Source organism: Cnephaeus nilssonii (assembly GCF_951640355.1).
Source record: "Cnephaeus nilssonii genome assembly, chromosome: 13".
Taxonomy (NCBI): domain Eukaryota; kingdom Metazoa; phylum Chordata; class Mammalia; order Chiroptera; family Vespertilionidae; genus Cnephaeus; species Cnephaeus nilssonii.
Genome location: NC_137084.1, coordinates 63,376,126 through 63,391,201, shown reverse-complemented (window position 1 = coordinate 63,391,201; position 15,076 = coordinate 63,376,126).

The following is a 15,076-nucleotide window of genomic DNA, read 5'->3' as shown; positions in this document are numbered from 1 at the left end:
AGTGAGTTTTATTATAGTGACTGCTGCATACTTTTTTTTTCCTTCCAAATACTATTCCTGGAAATCGTGGGAAACTTATTTAACATAGTCAACAACATTGGTTATATTTACTACACATAAACTTGATAATGCAGAGATTTGAATTATATAAACTTTTAAGTTAAAACAATGTAAAACATATTTCACCATTTTTTTCTCCATTTAAGGATATGCAAGACATTCAAAATACATGATGTGAACTTTGGAAAAATCTAGATAAGATGTTGATGTGATATTAATGAAACTCCTTGTGCTTGGGATAATTTCTTAATATGCAAAAACTCATGTTTCTCGTGCAACAAAAAACACTCCAAGTTAAAAGAAGAAAGCTTGAATATTTTTTTCCCCTCTTTCTTTGGGACTCATTTGACCATCTGCTGGTAAAGGGGCTTTTAATTTTGATTTCTCCCCATTGTGAGGGTAAAGGACATAAAGGAAAAGTCAAATAATTTAACAACTGTTGTTTTAGCAAATGATATGGAACTTATGAAACTCTTAATTTAAAGGCAATGCTACCAACTCCCTGGGGATGACTATCTTGTTTTTTACAAAACAAACAATAGATGTATTACAGAATTGTCAAGTGACACTGAAGCTCTATTAGTGACACTGACTTCTCTTACAGCTCTGTTACTCACCAGGGTTTAAATGTTTTCTGAACTCAAGTGTGCAAGAGAATAGAAATAGCACAGTTTAATGAGGATGATATCAGAATCAAGATCAGAAAATTGTGTTCCAGTAATGAAAATTGACCAGATGAAAAGAACCATCATATTGCTCTATTCCATATTACACACAGGAAAAAAAATAATACTTTTCCTTCTTAATTCCTTCCAGGACAGAAAAAAAATAAGAATTTCTTGGATGTAACTAAAATAAGAATAAAGGAAGGAAATAATTAACTTCTTTGGTTTCTATATAGTTATTTCCTTAATTTGGGGAACAATCATCTGGAGTTCCAGACCTGATCAGAGCAATAGCACAGGACCTTGAGCTGAACCCAAGCCGGGAGTGTAGCCCCATAGAGTCCATCATGCTCTTTCTTATCTCTTACCCAATATTTTCTGCCAAGGAATTTTTCATCTCGGGTAGTGGGATATAGCCTAGGGCAGATATTGCTGTGGCAGTTTTATATCATGGATTCATTAGCCGTTTGCTTTTGGCCAAGAGTCCCTTTCTTTAGTTGTAATTATGTGAGCCCAAGGAGTCCTGACGGAATACATCTGTTTCCCTTTAATTTCACACCTTGTGTGAATTCCCTTGTGTTTGCATATTATCTGTTTGGTATGTACCTCATTAATGAAGGTGTTGAGAATGCATTATTCTTAAAAGTTCTTTCCTATCTCTACTACATAAAATATTTTTATTATCTTTTGTCTTGTCTTACACTATACAGTTGTGAGCTGAATAACAACATTTGATCAGTGAGAGAACACATATAAGATTATAATGAAGCAAAAAAAGAAAATCCCTATTGCCTAATGACATCCTATTGAGTATGGACGAAAATTCCCTATTCTGGATGAGTGCCTCAGAGGACTTTTATCCATAAGGTGGCCAACTAAATACTGATAAGTAATATTCCTCCACAATTAGCTTATGTAGCTTCCAAAAAGTCTTTAGCTGCTTTTGAAACAGCACACAAATCACATTGGCCAGCTCAAAACTCATTCTACTCCCTTAAAGCAGAACCATGATTAATACAATCATTGAGTTATTTTACTGTGTATCTATCAGCTAGACCAGGAACCAAAGCCTCCCCTTCCCCAAAGGCTGGGGACATGACCTGCACTTGAACACAGGAACCCTTTCAGAAGGTAAGGGTCCGCCATCCCGGAAGATCCAATTCTAAAGCCCCTTCATAAATGGCCAATTCATAAATGGCCAAGTTCCAAAACTCTTCAATCACAACTTGCCCTGCCAGCACTTCCACATAGCTGTTCCCTCCTAACCCCTTATAAACCTACCCTGGATCAGGGAGGCAAATTGGAGCAGTGTCTCCTGTCTCCTCCTAGGTCAACCCACAAATAATAAAGGCTTTCCTTTTAAAAACATGTATTTTTATTGATTTCAGAGAAGAAGGGAGAGAAAGAAACACCAATTATGAGAATCATTGATTGGATGCCTCCTGCACATCCCACACTGGAAATCGAGCCCACACCAGGCATGTGCCGTGACCAGGAATCAAACCTTGACCTCCTAGTTCATACGTCGATGCTCAACCACTGAGCCATGCTGGCCTGGCAAAGCTCTTTCTTTTCCTCAAAAGCTGTGTCAGAGGTTGGCTCCTATACACATTGGGCAGAGGACCTTGCTTGGTAACACTATGACATCAGCATTCACAGACTTGACACTCACTTTCATATTATGCAATGACTCTTGAGTTTACCATCCAGATATAAGCAGTGCATTCATGATCATATTCAGAGAGGAAAGGAGAGGGAGAGAGAGATAGAAACATCAATGATGAGAGAGAATCATTGATCAGCTGCCTCCTGCACGCCACACACTGGGGATTGAGCCCACAACCTGGGCATGTGCCTTTGACCGAAGTCAAACCTGGGACCCTTCAGTCTGCAGGCCAACACCCTATCGACTGAGCCAAACCAGCTAGGGCTAGCCTTTACTTTTAACATTGCAAACAAGCAGGTTTGACCCTATGTGCTGCACACAGTTTGTAGACTAGAAATAGTAGACTATACCAGTAGACTATACCATAGTCTATCATGTTCACCTAATGATGCATTTCTCAGAACCTATCCCATCATTAAGCAATGCATGACTGTACTTAAAAAACTTAGTGTTAGAACGCAAAAGCATTTTTGTGTTGCACACTGACTGCTTCCTTTTTATCTTCCTTTTGCTTCATGTTTTATATTTGGAATCATCTCTCTTCTGGACTGAAAAGTGGAAAATTTTCACAAATAACAGATAGGAATTGTTACATGATCGTCATTCTACCTGCCCTGATTGTGTCTCAGTGTACAAAAAAAAAACTATTGTCCTAATCTGTTGCTACACTTAAAACAAAAACAAATGTATCAGTACTGTGGAAAGTACAGAAACATACTGATTCAGGGAGCTCGCCATCAGTTAAGAAAACCTTTCTATGTACTATTTCAGAAGCACAGGGAACCAAACAACTTTGCCAGCCATTTATCAAAGATCAAGAGTCTATCATTTTAAGAAGAATAAAACAAGCACTAAAGTTAGAGAAGTGAATCAATATATAGTGTTGTTCTCCCACTTATTCAACTTCCCCTATATTCTTCTTAGGAAGAAAGAAAAAAATATATACTTAATCCTGCTTGACACCAAGAATAAGTAGCATGCAAACAACAGCATGTAATCAACAGATGGAGCACAAAATATAAATCTGTATCTTATCAATTTGATAACTGGAAGAATTATAAAACGTGTATATAATGTGTGAGATATACAGAATGCAAAATAAATCCTTCACACTTCCTTTCCTATATCTTATTGACATATTTGGCTTTATAAAGCAGCTTGGAAAACTTATCCAGCCATCATTAAATGTTATAGTAATCCTAAAAATAATGGTATTATAACTATGTAAACGTATTTAATAAACAAAATGTCTCAGACTCATTCTGAGCTAATCTGTAACAACCTTTGAGATTTCTTTTTAAAATGAATTATATAAATTTCACAAACATAAAGCATAAAGGACAGTCTCCTTAATAAATGGTATTGGACAAATTAGAAATCCACATGCAAAAGAATGAAACTATACTGGTGATACCATAGACACAAATTAACTGACATGTATTAAATACTTGAATTTAAGACCTGAAGCAATAAAATACATAGACGAAAACATAGGCACCAAACTATGGACCTCGGTCTCAGATGAGTTTTTGTGAACTTGATACCAAAGACAAGTAAAGTAAAAGGAAAATAAATAAATAGGAACACATCAAACTAAAAAGCTTTCCACTGCAAAAGAAATCATCAACAAAACAAAAAGTCAGCCAACCAAATGGGAGAAAATATTTTCAAATGATACCTCCAATAAAAGGCTAATAACCAAAATATATAATGAGCTTGTATAACTCAAACAACAGCAACACAAAACCAATTTGGTTAAGAAATGGACAGTGGACACTTTTCCAAGGAAGACATATAAGTTGCCAACAAAAATATGAAAGTGATGTTCAAATTCACTAGCTATAAGGGAATTGTAAGTTAAAACCGTAATGAGCTACCACCTCATACCTGTTAGAATGGCTATTATCAATAACACAAGATATGGCTAGAGGATGCTGATATCACCAATAGCACCAACTGCCCACTTCCATCTGGTTGTCTCAGTTTTGTCCTCACCCTGGCCACTTTCTTTCAAAACACTACCAGTCCTCCCCCTATCTCTCTTATTGAAGTGGAGAAGCAATGGTTTTTGTCCAATCAGAATATGCCTGGAGGAGATTAAAAATGGCATCAGAGTTAGTGTATGCTGCATAGACATGCTCCCAGGAACAAACTGGCATTACAACTAAAATACAGAAAAACTTACTGAATAATCAATGGAAATCTCACAGGAGAGAACCCTGATACCCGAGGACTGAAAGTGGAGACCACATAGAGACTGGTAAGAGGGCAGAGGCATGAAAGGGCTGGGTGGTGTCCACAGACAGCAACTGAAGTCCCTGAGAGATATCTCAGCTGTAGGGGGTTGCCACTGAGAACTCTGGGATCTAATCCCCAAGCTGGGCCCCCCAGCAGAGAGCACCAAAAATGAGGAGGGTACGCATATAACATCTGGCTGTGAAAAGCAGTGGGGTGCTATCTGCCAGTAAGTAACAGCTGAAAATTTAGGCACCCTCTTAAAGGACCAAAGTAAAAAATTCCCTGTGGAGCCACCCACCTTGTGCTCCGGCAAAAGGAGGGTAAAGTGGAGGAACTGTGAGAGCAGAAGCCAGGACTGGGGACTTGGGGGATAGAGCTCAGAAGGCAGACACCCCAAGTTTCCTGGACTGAGTTATTCCCTCATGCAGTGGAGGAATCTTTCACACATAGACATTTGCCTTGCCTGGGGGGAAGAAAGTTGACAAACCCCATTGGAAAACTCCTTGCCCTGAGGCCACTTAAAAGATTAAAAATAACAATTAGCCACCAGGCAGAAGTAACTGCCCCACACTGTTGAAAAAAACAACAAAAACTCTGGCCACACCTGAGGATGATTGTCTGGGGGTCAATTCAAGTCAGAATCCTATCAGTCTATAGGTAGAGGCAGTCTCTGGAGGCTTTGAGTCTATGCCTGATCTAATTAGAAACAGCCTTTAACACTGCCCTGCACTAGAGATTGAAAGGTGTAGGGGATTTTCCTAATACATAGTTACATACTCAAACAAAAAGCTAAAGTGAGGAGACAAAGAAACAACCCCAAATGAAAGAACTATAGAATTCTCCAGAAGAAGAGATAAATAAAGCAGAGATAAGAAATTTATCTGAAACAGAGTTCAGAGTAATGATGGTAAAAATGCTCAACAGCATGATAAAAAATATAGTAACTATGAAAAAAGAATACTCTGAGATAAAGAATGACATAACACAAAGAACACACTGGAAGGAATACATAGCAGATTAGGGGAAGCTAAGGATCAAATCAGTGAATTAGAAGACAGACTTGAAAATATCAATAAGAGAACCAAAAAGAAAGTAAAACAATTTAAAAAAAAAAGGGAGGACAGCTTAAGGGAGCTGTGGGACAATGTGAAATGTAACAATATTAGAATAGCAGGTGTGCCAGAAGAGGCCGAAAGGGAGAAAAGCATAGAGAAGGTATTTGAAGAAATAATGGCAGAAAACTTCCCTAACCTGGTAAAGAAAAAAAGTCACACAAGTTCAGGAGGCACAGAGAACCCCAAACAAGAAGAAACCACACAGGCCCACACCCAAACACATCATAATTAAAATGCCAAAAATTAAAGACAAAGAGATAGCCTTAAGAGAAAAGAAAAATGTACCTACAAAGGAGTTCCCATAAGGCTGACACCTGATTTCTCATCAGAAACTCTACAGAAGTGAATGGCATGAAGTACTCAAGGTAATGGAAAGCAAGGATCTGAGACTAAGATTACTATATCCAGCAAAGCTATCATTCAAAATAGTCAAATAAAGAGCTTCCCAGACAAAAAAAAGTCTAAAGGAGCACATTACCACCAAGCCAACATTACAAGAAATGCTAAAGGGAATGCTGTAATGAGAAGAAAAAAACAGAGAGAGAAACCTAGCCATACAGAATTAAAATGGCAATAAATAAGTACCTATTAATAACCCTAAATGTAAATGGATTAAATGTTCCAATCAAAAGGCATAGGGTAGCTGAATGGATACAAAAACATGTATCCCACCTCAAAACAAAAGACATACACAGGATGAGAGTGAAGGGATGAAAAAAAATTCCATGCAAATGGAAAAGAAAAATAAAGCTGGAGTAGCAATACTCATATCCAACAAAATAGATTTTAAAAGGAAGGCCGTCACAAAAGACAACATAATACTAGAGGGATCCATCCAACAAGAGGATATAACCTTGGTAAACATATAGGCACCCATTATAGGAGCACCTAAATATATTTTAAAAACTTCTAGAGGACTTTAAAGGAGAGATACACAACAATACAGTCATAGTTGGGGACCTTAACACCTCTCTGACTTCACTGGATAGATATTCCAGACAAAAACTTAACAAGGAAACAGAGACTCTAAAGGACACACTGGATCAGATGGATTTAATTGATATTTATAGAACATTTCACCCTAATGCAACAGAATATACATTCTTCTTAAGTGCACATGGACCTTTCACGATAATGGACCACATGTTAGGACACAAATCAAGTCTCTACAAGTTCAAGAAGATTGAAATAATATCAAGCATCTTCACAGATCACAGTGGAATGAAATTAGAAATAAACCACTATAAAAAAAAAAACCAAAAACATTCAAACACGTGGAGGCTAAATAGCATGTTATTAAACAATGAATGGGTTACCAACGAGATCAAGAAAAAAATAAAAAAACTTCCTGGAAACAAATGAAAATGAACACACAACAACTCCAAATCTCTGGGACACAGCAAAAGCAGTCCTGAGAGAGAAGTTCATAGCACTACAGCAGTGATGGGCAACCTTTTGAGCTTGGGTGTCAAACTTTGCCAAAAAACTGAGCATAACTCGGGTAGTGTGTCACTTTGAGGAAAAAACATTATTTCGCAAATGTTTCATTCTCAGCATGCGGCCGCCTCAGCGGCCGCGTGTCATCAGAAATGGCTACGCATGTCAGTGCTGACACGCGTGTCATAGGTTCGCCATCACTGCACTACAGGCATACAAAAAAACCATGAAAAATCAGCAATAAACTATTTAACCCTTTGCACTTGCTTGCTTTTTTCTCGATTCCTTTATTCTAATGCTAACCATGTCGAGTCACACTCGACATCCGAGTGCAAAAGTTTAACCCTACAATTTAAAAAACTAGAAAGATAACAACAAGAAAAGCCCAGAGTAAGTAGAAGGAAGGAAACAACAGAGAATAGAGCAGAAATAAATAACATAGATACTGAAAGAAACAATACAAAAAATCAATGAAACCAAGAGTTGGTTCTTTGAAAGGATAAACAAAATTGATAAACCATTAGCCAGACTCATCAAGAAACAGAGAGATGACCTAAATAAATAAAATCAGAAACAAACGTGGAGAAGTAACCACTGATACCACAGAAATACAAAGGATTGTAAGAAAATACTATTAACAAATATATACCAACACAAGCTGGACAATGTGAATGAAATAGACAAATTTCTAGAAAAATACAATCTCCCAAAACTGAATCAGGAAGAATCAAAACACCTGAATTGGCCAATAACAACTGATGAAATAGAAGCAGTAATAAAAAAAAACTCCAACCAAACAAAAGTCCAGTTCTGGAAGGCTTCACAGGGGAGTTTTACCAAACAGTCAAAGAAGAACTAACACTTATACTCCTCAAATTATTTCAGAAAATTCAAGAGGAAGGAACACTTCCAAACTCTTATTATGAGGCCAGCATCACCCTAATTCCAAAAACAGATAAAGATACTATTAAGAAAGAGAATTATAGGCCAATATCCCTGATGCACATAGATGCTAAAATTCTCAACAAAATTCTAGCAGTCACATCCAGCAAAATATTAAAAATATTATATACTATGATCAAGTGGGACTTATTACAGGGATGCAAGGCTGGTACAATATTCACAAATCAATAAACATGATATATCACATAAACAAATTGAGAGACAAAAATCACATGATAATATCAATAGCTGCAGAAAAAGCATTTTACAAAATCCAACACCCTTTCTTGATAATAACTCTCAGCAAAGTTGGAATAGAGGGAGCATATCTCAACATAATAAAAGCCTTACATGACAAACCTACAGCCAACATCATACTCAATGGGCAAAAACTAAAACCATTTCCCCTAAGAACCGGAACAAGACAGGGATGCCCACTTTTACCACGCCTGTTCGAGATAGTACTGGAAGTTCTAGCCATAGTGATCAGACAAGAAAAAGAAATAAAAGGCATCCAAATTGGAAAAGAAGAAGTAAAACTGTCATTATTCACAGATGACACGATATTGTACATGGAAAACCCTAAAGACTCCATAAAAAAACTACTATATTTAATAAATGAATTCAGCAATGTAACAGTATACAAAATTAACACCCAGAAATCTATGGCTTTTTTTATACAGCAATAATGAACTCACAGAAAGAGAAACTAAAAAAAAAAAGAAAAAAAGAAAAAAATCCCATTTACCATTACAACAAAAAAATTAAGATACCTAGAGATAAACTTAACTAAGGAGGTAAAAGGCCTGTACTGGGAAAACTACAAAACATTGAAAGAAAGAGATTAAAAAAAAGAGGGAGACATAAACAAATGGAAGAATATACTGTGTTCATGGATTAGTAGAATCAACATTGTTAAAATACTCATACTACCCAAAGCAATCTAGAGATTCAATGCAATCCCTATTAAGATACCAATGGAACATTTCACAGACCTAGAACAAACTCCAAAAATGCATCTATTTATATAAAAGCCTAAGCGACTGAACGGCCATTTGACCGGTCACTATGACACACACTGACCACCAGGGGCAGACGCTCAATGCAGGAGCTTACCCCTGGTGGTCAGTGCGCTCTCATAGCAGAAGCCCTGTTCAGCTGACTGGCGCCAAATACCAGGCTGAAGGTTGGCGAGTGCCACTGCAGCGGCACAAGCCTCTTTGGCCTCTGCAGCAGTGTGCTACTGAGTGGTAGCGACGCAGCACCCAGCAACCTGCCGCTTTGCACACTACTACAGCCTTTAACCCTTTGCACTCACTTGCTTTTTTCTCGATTCCTTTATTCTAATGCTAACCGTGTCGAGTCACACGCGACATCCGAGTGCAAAAGGTTAAGGGATTTCAGCCGACATTCTATGAGGGGGCCTGGATTGCGAGAGGGTGCAGGCCAGGCTGAGGGACCCCACCTGTGCATGAATCCATGCACCAGGCCTCTAGTATATATATATAAATATATATATAAAACGGCAGTGACCATATCGACTGAAGACTCAACCGAACACCGGAAGTTAGTCCTGCAATCAGTGCTGGGTTGCCGTGGCGACCCAGCACTGACTGCTGAGGGGGCTGCGGATCAGACCTGGAGAGAGAAGCAGAGTCTGATGCATAGCCTCTGTTGATCAGCCCTTGCCTCTCTCTTTCTCTCTGGTCCTGGCCAGCAGCACGCCTCTCTTTCTCTCCGGGCCTCCGTAGGGGCTGCTGATCAGCCCTGCCTCTCTGATCAGGCCTGGAGATAGGCCCAGAGATGCTGACTGGCATAGAAACCAACTAATTGGAACCAAATCTGGGTGAACTATGAGGATCCAATGAAATATTAGTGTTTATTGCATGTAAATGGCTATTTTGCGTCTACAATTTGATAATAGAAAGTGTTAGGGTGGGTGAGGGAAAAAATCCACATTTCCTTATTCACCACTACTTAAGGAGCACCTGTTATATTAGACAGCAATAAACAAGACAAGGCGTTCCAGTTATGATATTTTTTGATGGGTTTTTGTTCTAGCATTTATGCTTGTTAAATGTTCATATTCTGAGTTTAGAGTAGAAAATATGTTCTTTTTCAAGATTGTTTCAGCTATTCTGAGTCCCTTGCATTTTCATATAAATTTTAGGGTCAGTTTGTCAATTTATGCAAAAAAGGCATCTAAGATTATGATTGGGATTATATTGAATCTGTTGATGAACTTGGGGAGTATTATCATTTAACAATATTAACACTTGCAAGTCATAAACTTGAAATGCCTTTTCATATATTTAGGTATCCTCTAATTTCTTCCAATGAAAAAATTTGTTGTTTTTAGTATGCAATTCTTTTGTTAATTTATTACCTATTTTATTATTTTATGCTATTGTAAGTGAAATAATTTCCTTAATTTTATTTTCTGAGTGTTCATTGCTAGTGTATAAAAATACAAACAAGTTTTATACATTGCCTTGTATCAATTTAAAAAAAAAAGAATATGCCTGAAAAAAAATAGCTGTAGGGTACTGTCTTGAAAATGGTAACAATAATAAAAGCAGTTATCACAGAAGAAAAATAAACAAAAACACAAAACCAAAACATAGGATATGGTAAGTATTGGAGAGGGTGTGGACAAAAAGGAACCCTCATTCACTGCTGGTGGGAATGTAAACTTGTACAGCCACTATGGAAATTAAGAATAGAGCTAACATATAATCCAGCAATCCATCTTCTGGGTATCTACCCGAACATTTTGAAAAATACTATGAGTGAAGACATATGTACCCCTGTGTTCATTGCAACATTATTCACAATAGCCAAGACTTGGAAACTAAGGGTCTTTTGATGGATAACTGGATAAAGAAAATGTGGTAAAATTAAACTCGTTATCATACTTTATATATTTGTATTTCTTCAATGTATTCTATGGTGATTATCTACATAGAATATCAAAACTCAAGATATTACATCAAGATAACCTTTTTTGGATCCTTTTTTTTTTTTGCTTTTTGCTTTACATCTATTTTAGTATTCTAATTCCATACATTTAATCCGGTGACCATATCCTATTATCTCCATCTCAATCTCCTCAGTTAATATCTATGTCTTGTCAATCATTGTTCAATCTTCTTGCTATATAAGACCAATAGCTTGCAAATTCTTTTGATTTACAATCCTTATCTTATCCCATTAATTTTTGCATCTTCAATTTCAGTTCCTGGCTGCCTCCCAACTCTGTATAACTAAATTGTTTTAAGATGACTATCGGATATCTAGGTATTCATTATTTCTGGAAGCTGTCTCCTACCTTTCAACCTCTCTATGATATATATAGCTGTCAAAATCCTGGACATAATCCCAAGCACTGACTTTTCTACTAAGAAACATATTAAAGCTGTCATCGGGATATTTCTTGAGAAAAGAAGTAAGAGGTGTTAAATAATGGTAACAATCTTAATCAAATTTTCTAAGTTTTGTTACATTTATTAATAAAAGGGATGAATGTCATGTTTACTTTGTAAGGTCAATGAGAGTAAATTATTTTCCCATGACCTACTAACAGCTATAATACAGAAACTGACACTCTCTTCCATCTAAAGTGGAATTTTAATGACTATTCACAATAATAGAATTGAAGATTCTAAAAGGATCTTAAATCCTCTAAAAATACAGAAATATGTCAGAAAGAAGTGTTAAGTTCATTTATGTTCTTGAAGTTTTTTTCTTTTCCTTTTTTTCTGTAATCTGGTAAGGGCAATAAGAGCCATATAAACATAAAATGGCATATTTATTCAGAGTTTGATTCTGTATCAATATTAATAGCTCTCATTTCAGATATCTAACAATACCTAATTCTTTTAAATTTTTTATTTGATTTTTAATTGCCTATTGATTTATAATTTTTCAAGTTGTTTAAAATATCATGGAAATTGAGTAAGAACAACATCCCATTCATATTCTGAACCACATCATCCACTGGAGAGATTTATAAAACTAACAACAACAACAAAAAGACCTAATTTATGGAAAAACAGAAAACCTAAAATTATATTTTGCATATTTTAAGTTAAATTCTAATTATATTTTTGAGTAAATTTGAATTATGTTCTCTAAAAATTAAAATAAGTTATACTAAATACCATTAATAAAATGAAGTTCTCAGATATCATAATGAAGTCTCATTGATTTAAAGAATATTTTTCTAACCTTTTTATAATACTTGTGCATAAATCATAACCCTTATTTCACCTGTCATTTCCTCAAATGCTTCTAGATCTGAAAGTAACATCTATAAAAATGTTAGTCTAATACAAAAAGAAAAGGTAATAGCACTATGAAGCTACAGGGACTTGACAGAATTAGTAGCATAAACCCTTAAGTCACAGATAAGAAAAGTGGCTCCTGAAAAGTGTGATTTCATTAATATCCTAGAGAGATTTTAGATCAAAACTGGAACTAAGACCTGAGTATTTTTATTTTTCATCCCAGTACTTTTCCTACAACTACTCTGAGTACAAGAGCTAAAACTACAATAAGGTCACTACATACTTGAGCTGTCATCTGTAACAAACTGATTTCTGCTTATTTCATTATTATTTTATAGAGGCATATATAGTATATGACACATATATGTTGTATATAATTTTAAAACATGTATATTTATAAAATGTGTTGTTTATAATTATGTAATACTAGAGGCCTGGTGCATAAAATTTGTGCGGGGGGGGGTGTCCCTCAGCCCAGCCTGCACCCTCTCCAATCAGGGACCCCTCGGGGAATGTCCGACTGCCGGTTTAGGCCCGATCCTTGTGGGATCAGGCCTAAACCGGCAGTCGGACTTCCCTTTCATAATCTGGGACTGCTGGCTCCTAACCCCTCACCTGCATGCCTGCCTGATCGCCCCTAACTCCTCTGCCTTGACCCCCACCACCATGGCTTTTTCCAGAAGACATCTGGTCTATCTGGTCTAATTAGCATATTACCCTTTTATTAGTATAGGTTTAGTGAAACCATTTATTACTCAAATGTTTGCATTAAAGTCATTTCTGGTATATAAAATTAGAGGTGTTACAGCTATATCTACTCTTAATAAATAATTGGTTCTAAAAATAAATCTTTTAGATTGTTAATCTTACTAGTACAGTGGAGCATCTCTGAAATCAAGCCTCTATAATTAAAAATAAATATCGAGCAGTAAATAATTATACAAAATGTAACAATATAAAGGGCTCATTCAATCATTTACTCATTCTTTCAATAAACAGATACTTTTAAATACCCATTTACCTGTCAATATTGCTGCCTTGTGTAAAAACAATAAAAAGTAACACTGATCTCAAGGATTAGTATGAGAGTATTAAATATTAATAACCAGTAAAATAAATATTTTCAAACAGACAAATTCAATGAAGATACAGTAAAATGTGCTAAAGGGTAATAGAGAGATCTGGCCTTGTTTTGGGGATCAGAAGTGATTTTCCCAAGAAAGCAGAGTTTATGCTGGCATCTGAAGGATGGGCAGAAGAGGTACATTTTTAAGTAGGATTTGGGGGCTCCTGCAGCAGGTATGGCAGGGTAGTAAGTTCCAGATGGGAAGTTCAGATTGGAAAGAGTGCTGGGCTTGGAGGGAGAAAAGCATGGTGCAGTCTAATCTGAATGGGATAGAGAAAGCTTCTAGATGAAGATATAAACATGCAGAGCCATGAGGGCATGTTAAAGACTTCTTTTTTTTTTTTTTTAATCTAAAGAGAAAAAGAGTGGTATGTGAAGCATGTTAGTTGAAAATTGTAATGATGGGAGTTCCATTGTGAAAGATGACCTCCACTGTGGTGTCGACTGTGGAGAAAAGGCACAATGGATATAAGGACATCGGTGGATGTTAGAACAGTATATGAGAGGAATGTTGGTAGTGTTAACTTAGGTAGAACCAGAGGAGATAATGTGGAGTAGACAGAATCAAAATATATTTAGAAAGAAAATATCATGAGTTTAATGGATGGATTAGACAAAAAAGGCTTAAGGATTATGTTTAAGTTTTGACCTGTTAAATGGAATGAAGTATGATATTCTTCACTGACTGAGAAAGGAAAGCCAGAGAACAATCAGTTTGAGATAAGAGAGTGTCTGTTATGACCTTGATTTTGGAAGTATAAATATATAGAGAAGGAATATTTTCTCTCCTTATTGCCTAAGGGTAACTTTTATTATAATTTGTGAGTATGCAAAATAGAGATTATTCTTTTTTTTATATAATATATATTTTATTGATTTTTTAGAGAGAGGAAGGGAGAGGGAGAGAAGAGAGAGTCAGAAACATCGATCAGCTGCCTCCTGCACACGCCCCACTGGGGATGTGCCCGCAACCAAGGTACATGCCCCTGACCGGAATCGAACCTGGGACCTTTCAGTCCGCAGGCCGACGCTCTATCCACTGAGCCAAACCGGTTCCGGCTAGAGATTATTCTTGTACTAGAGGCCTGGTGCACGAAATTTGTGCATGGTGGGGGGTGGGGAGGTGTCCCTCAGCCCAGCCTTCACCCTTTCCAATCTGGGACATCCCTCTCACAATCCAGGACTGCTGGCTCCCAACCATTCGCCTGCCTGATTGCCTCTAACCACTTCTGCCTGCCAGCCTGATCACTCCCTAACCTCTCCCCTGCCAGCCAGATCGACGCCTAACTGCTCCCCTGCGGGCCCAATTGCCCCTAACTGCCCTCCCCTGCCAGCCTGGTCACCCCAACTGCCCTCCCCTGCCAGCCTGGTTGCCCCTAACTGCCCTCCCCTGCCGGCCTGGTCACCCCCAACTGCCCTCCCTTGCAGGCCTGATTGCCTACAACTGCCCTCCCATGATGGCCATCTTATAGTGGCCATCTTGTGTCCACAGGGGGGCAGTCATCTTGTGTGTTGGCATGATGGTCAATTTGCAAATTACC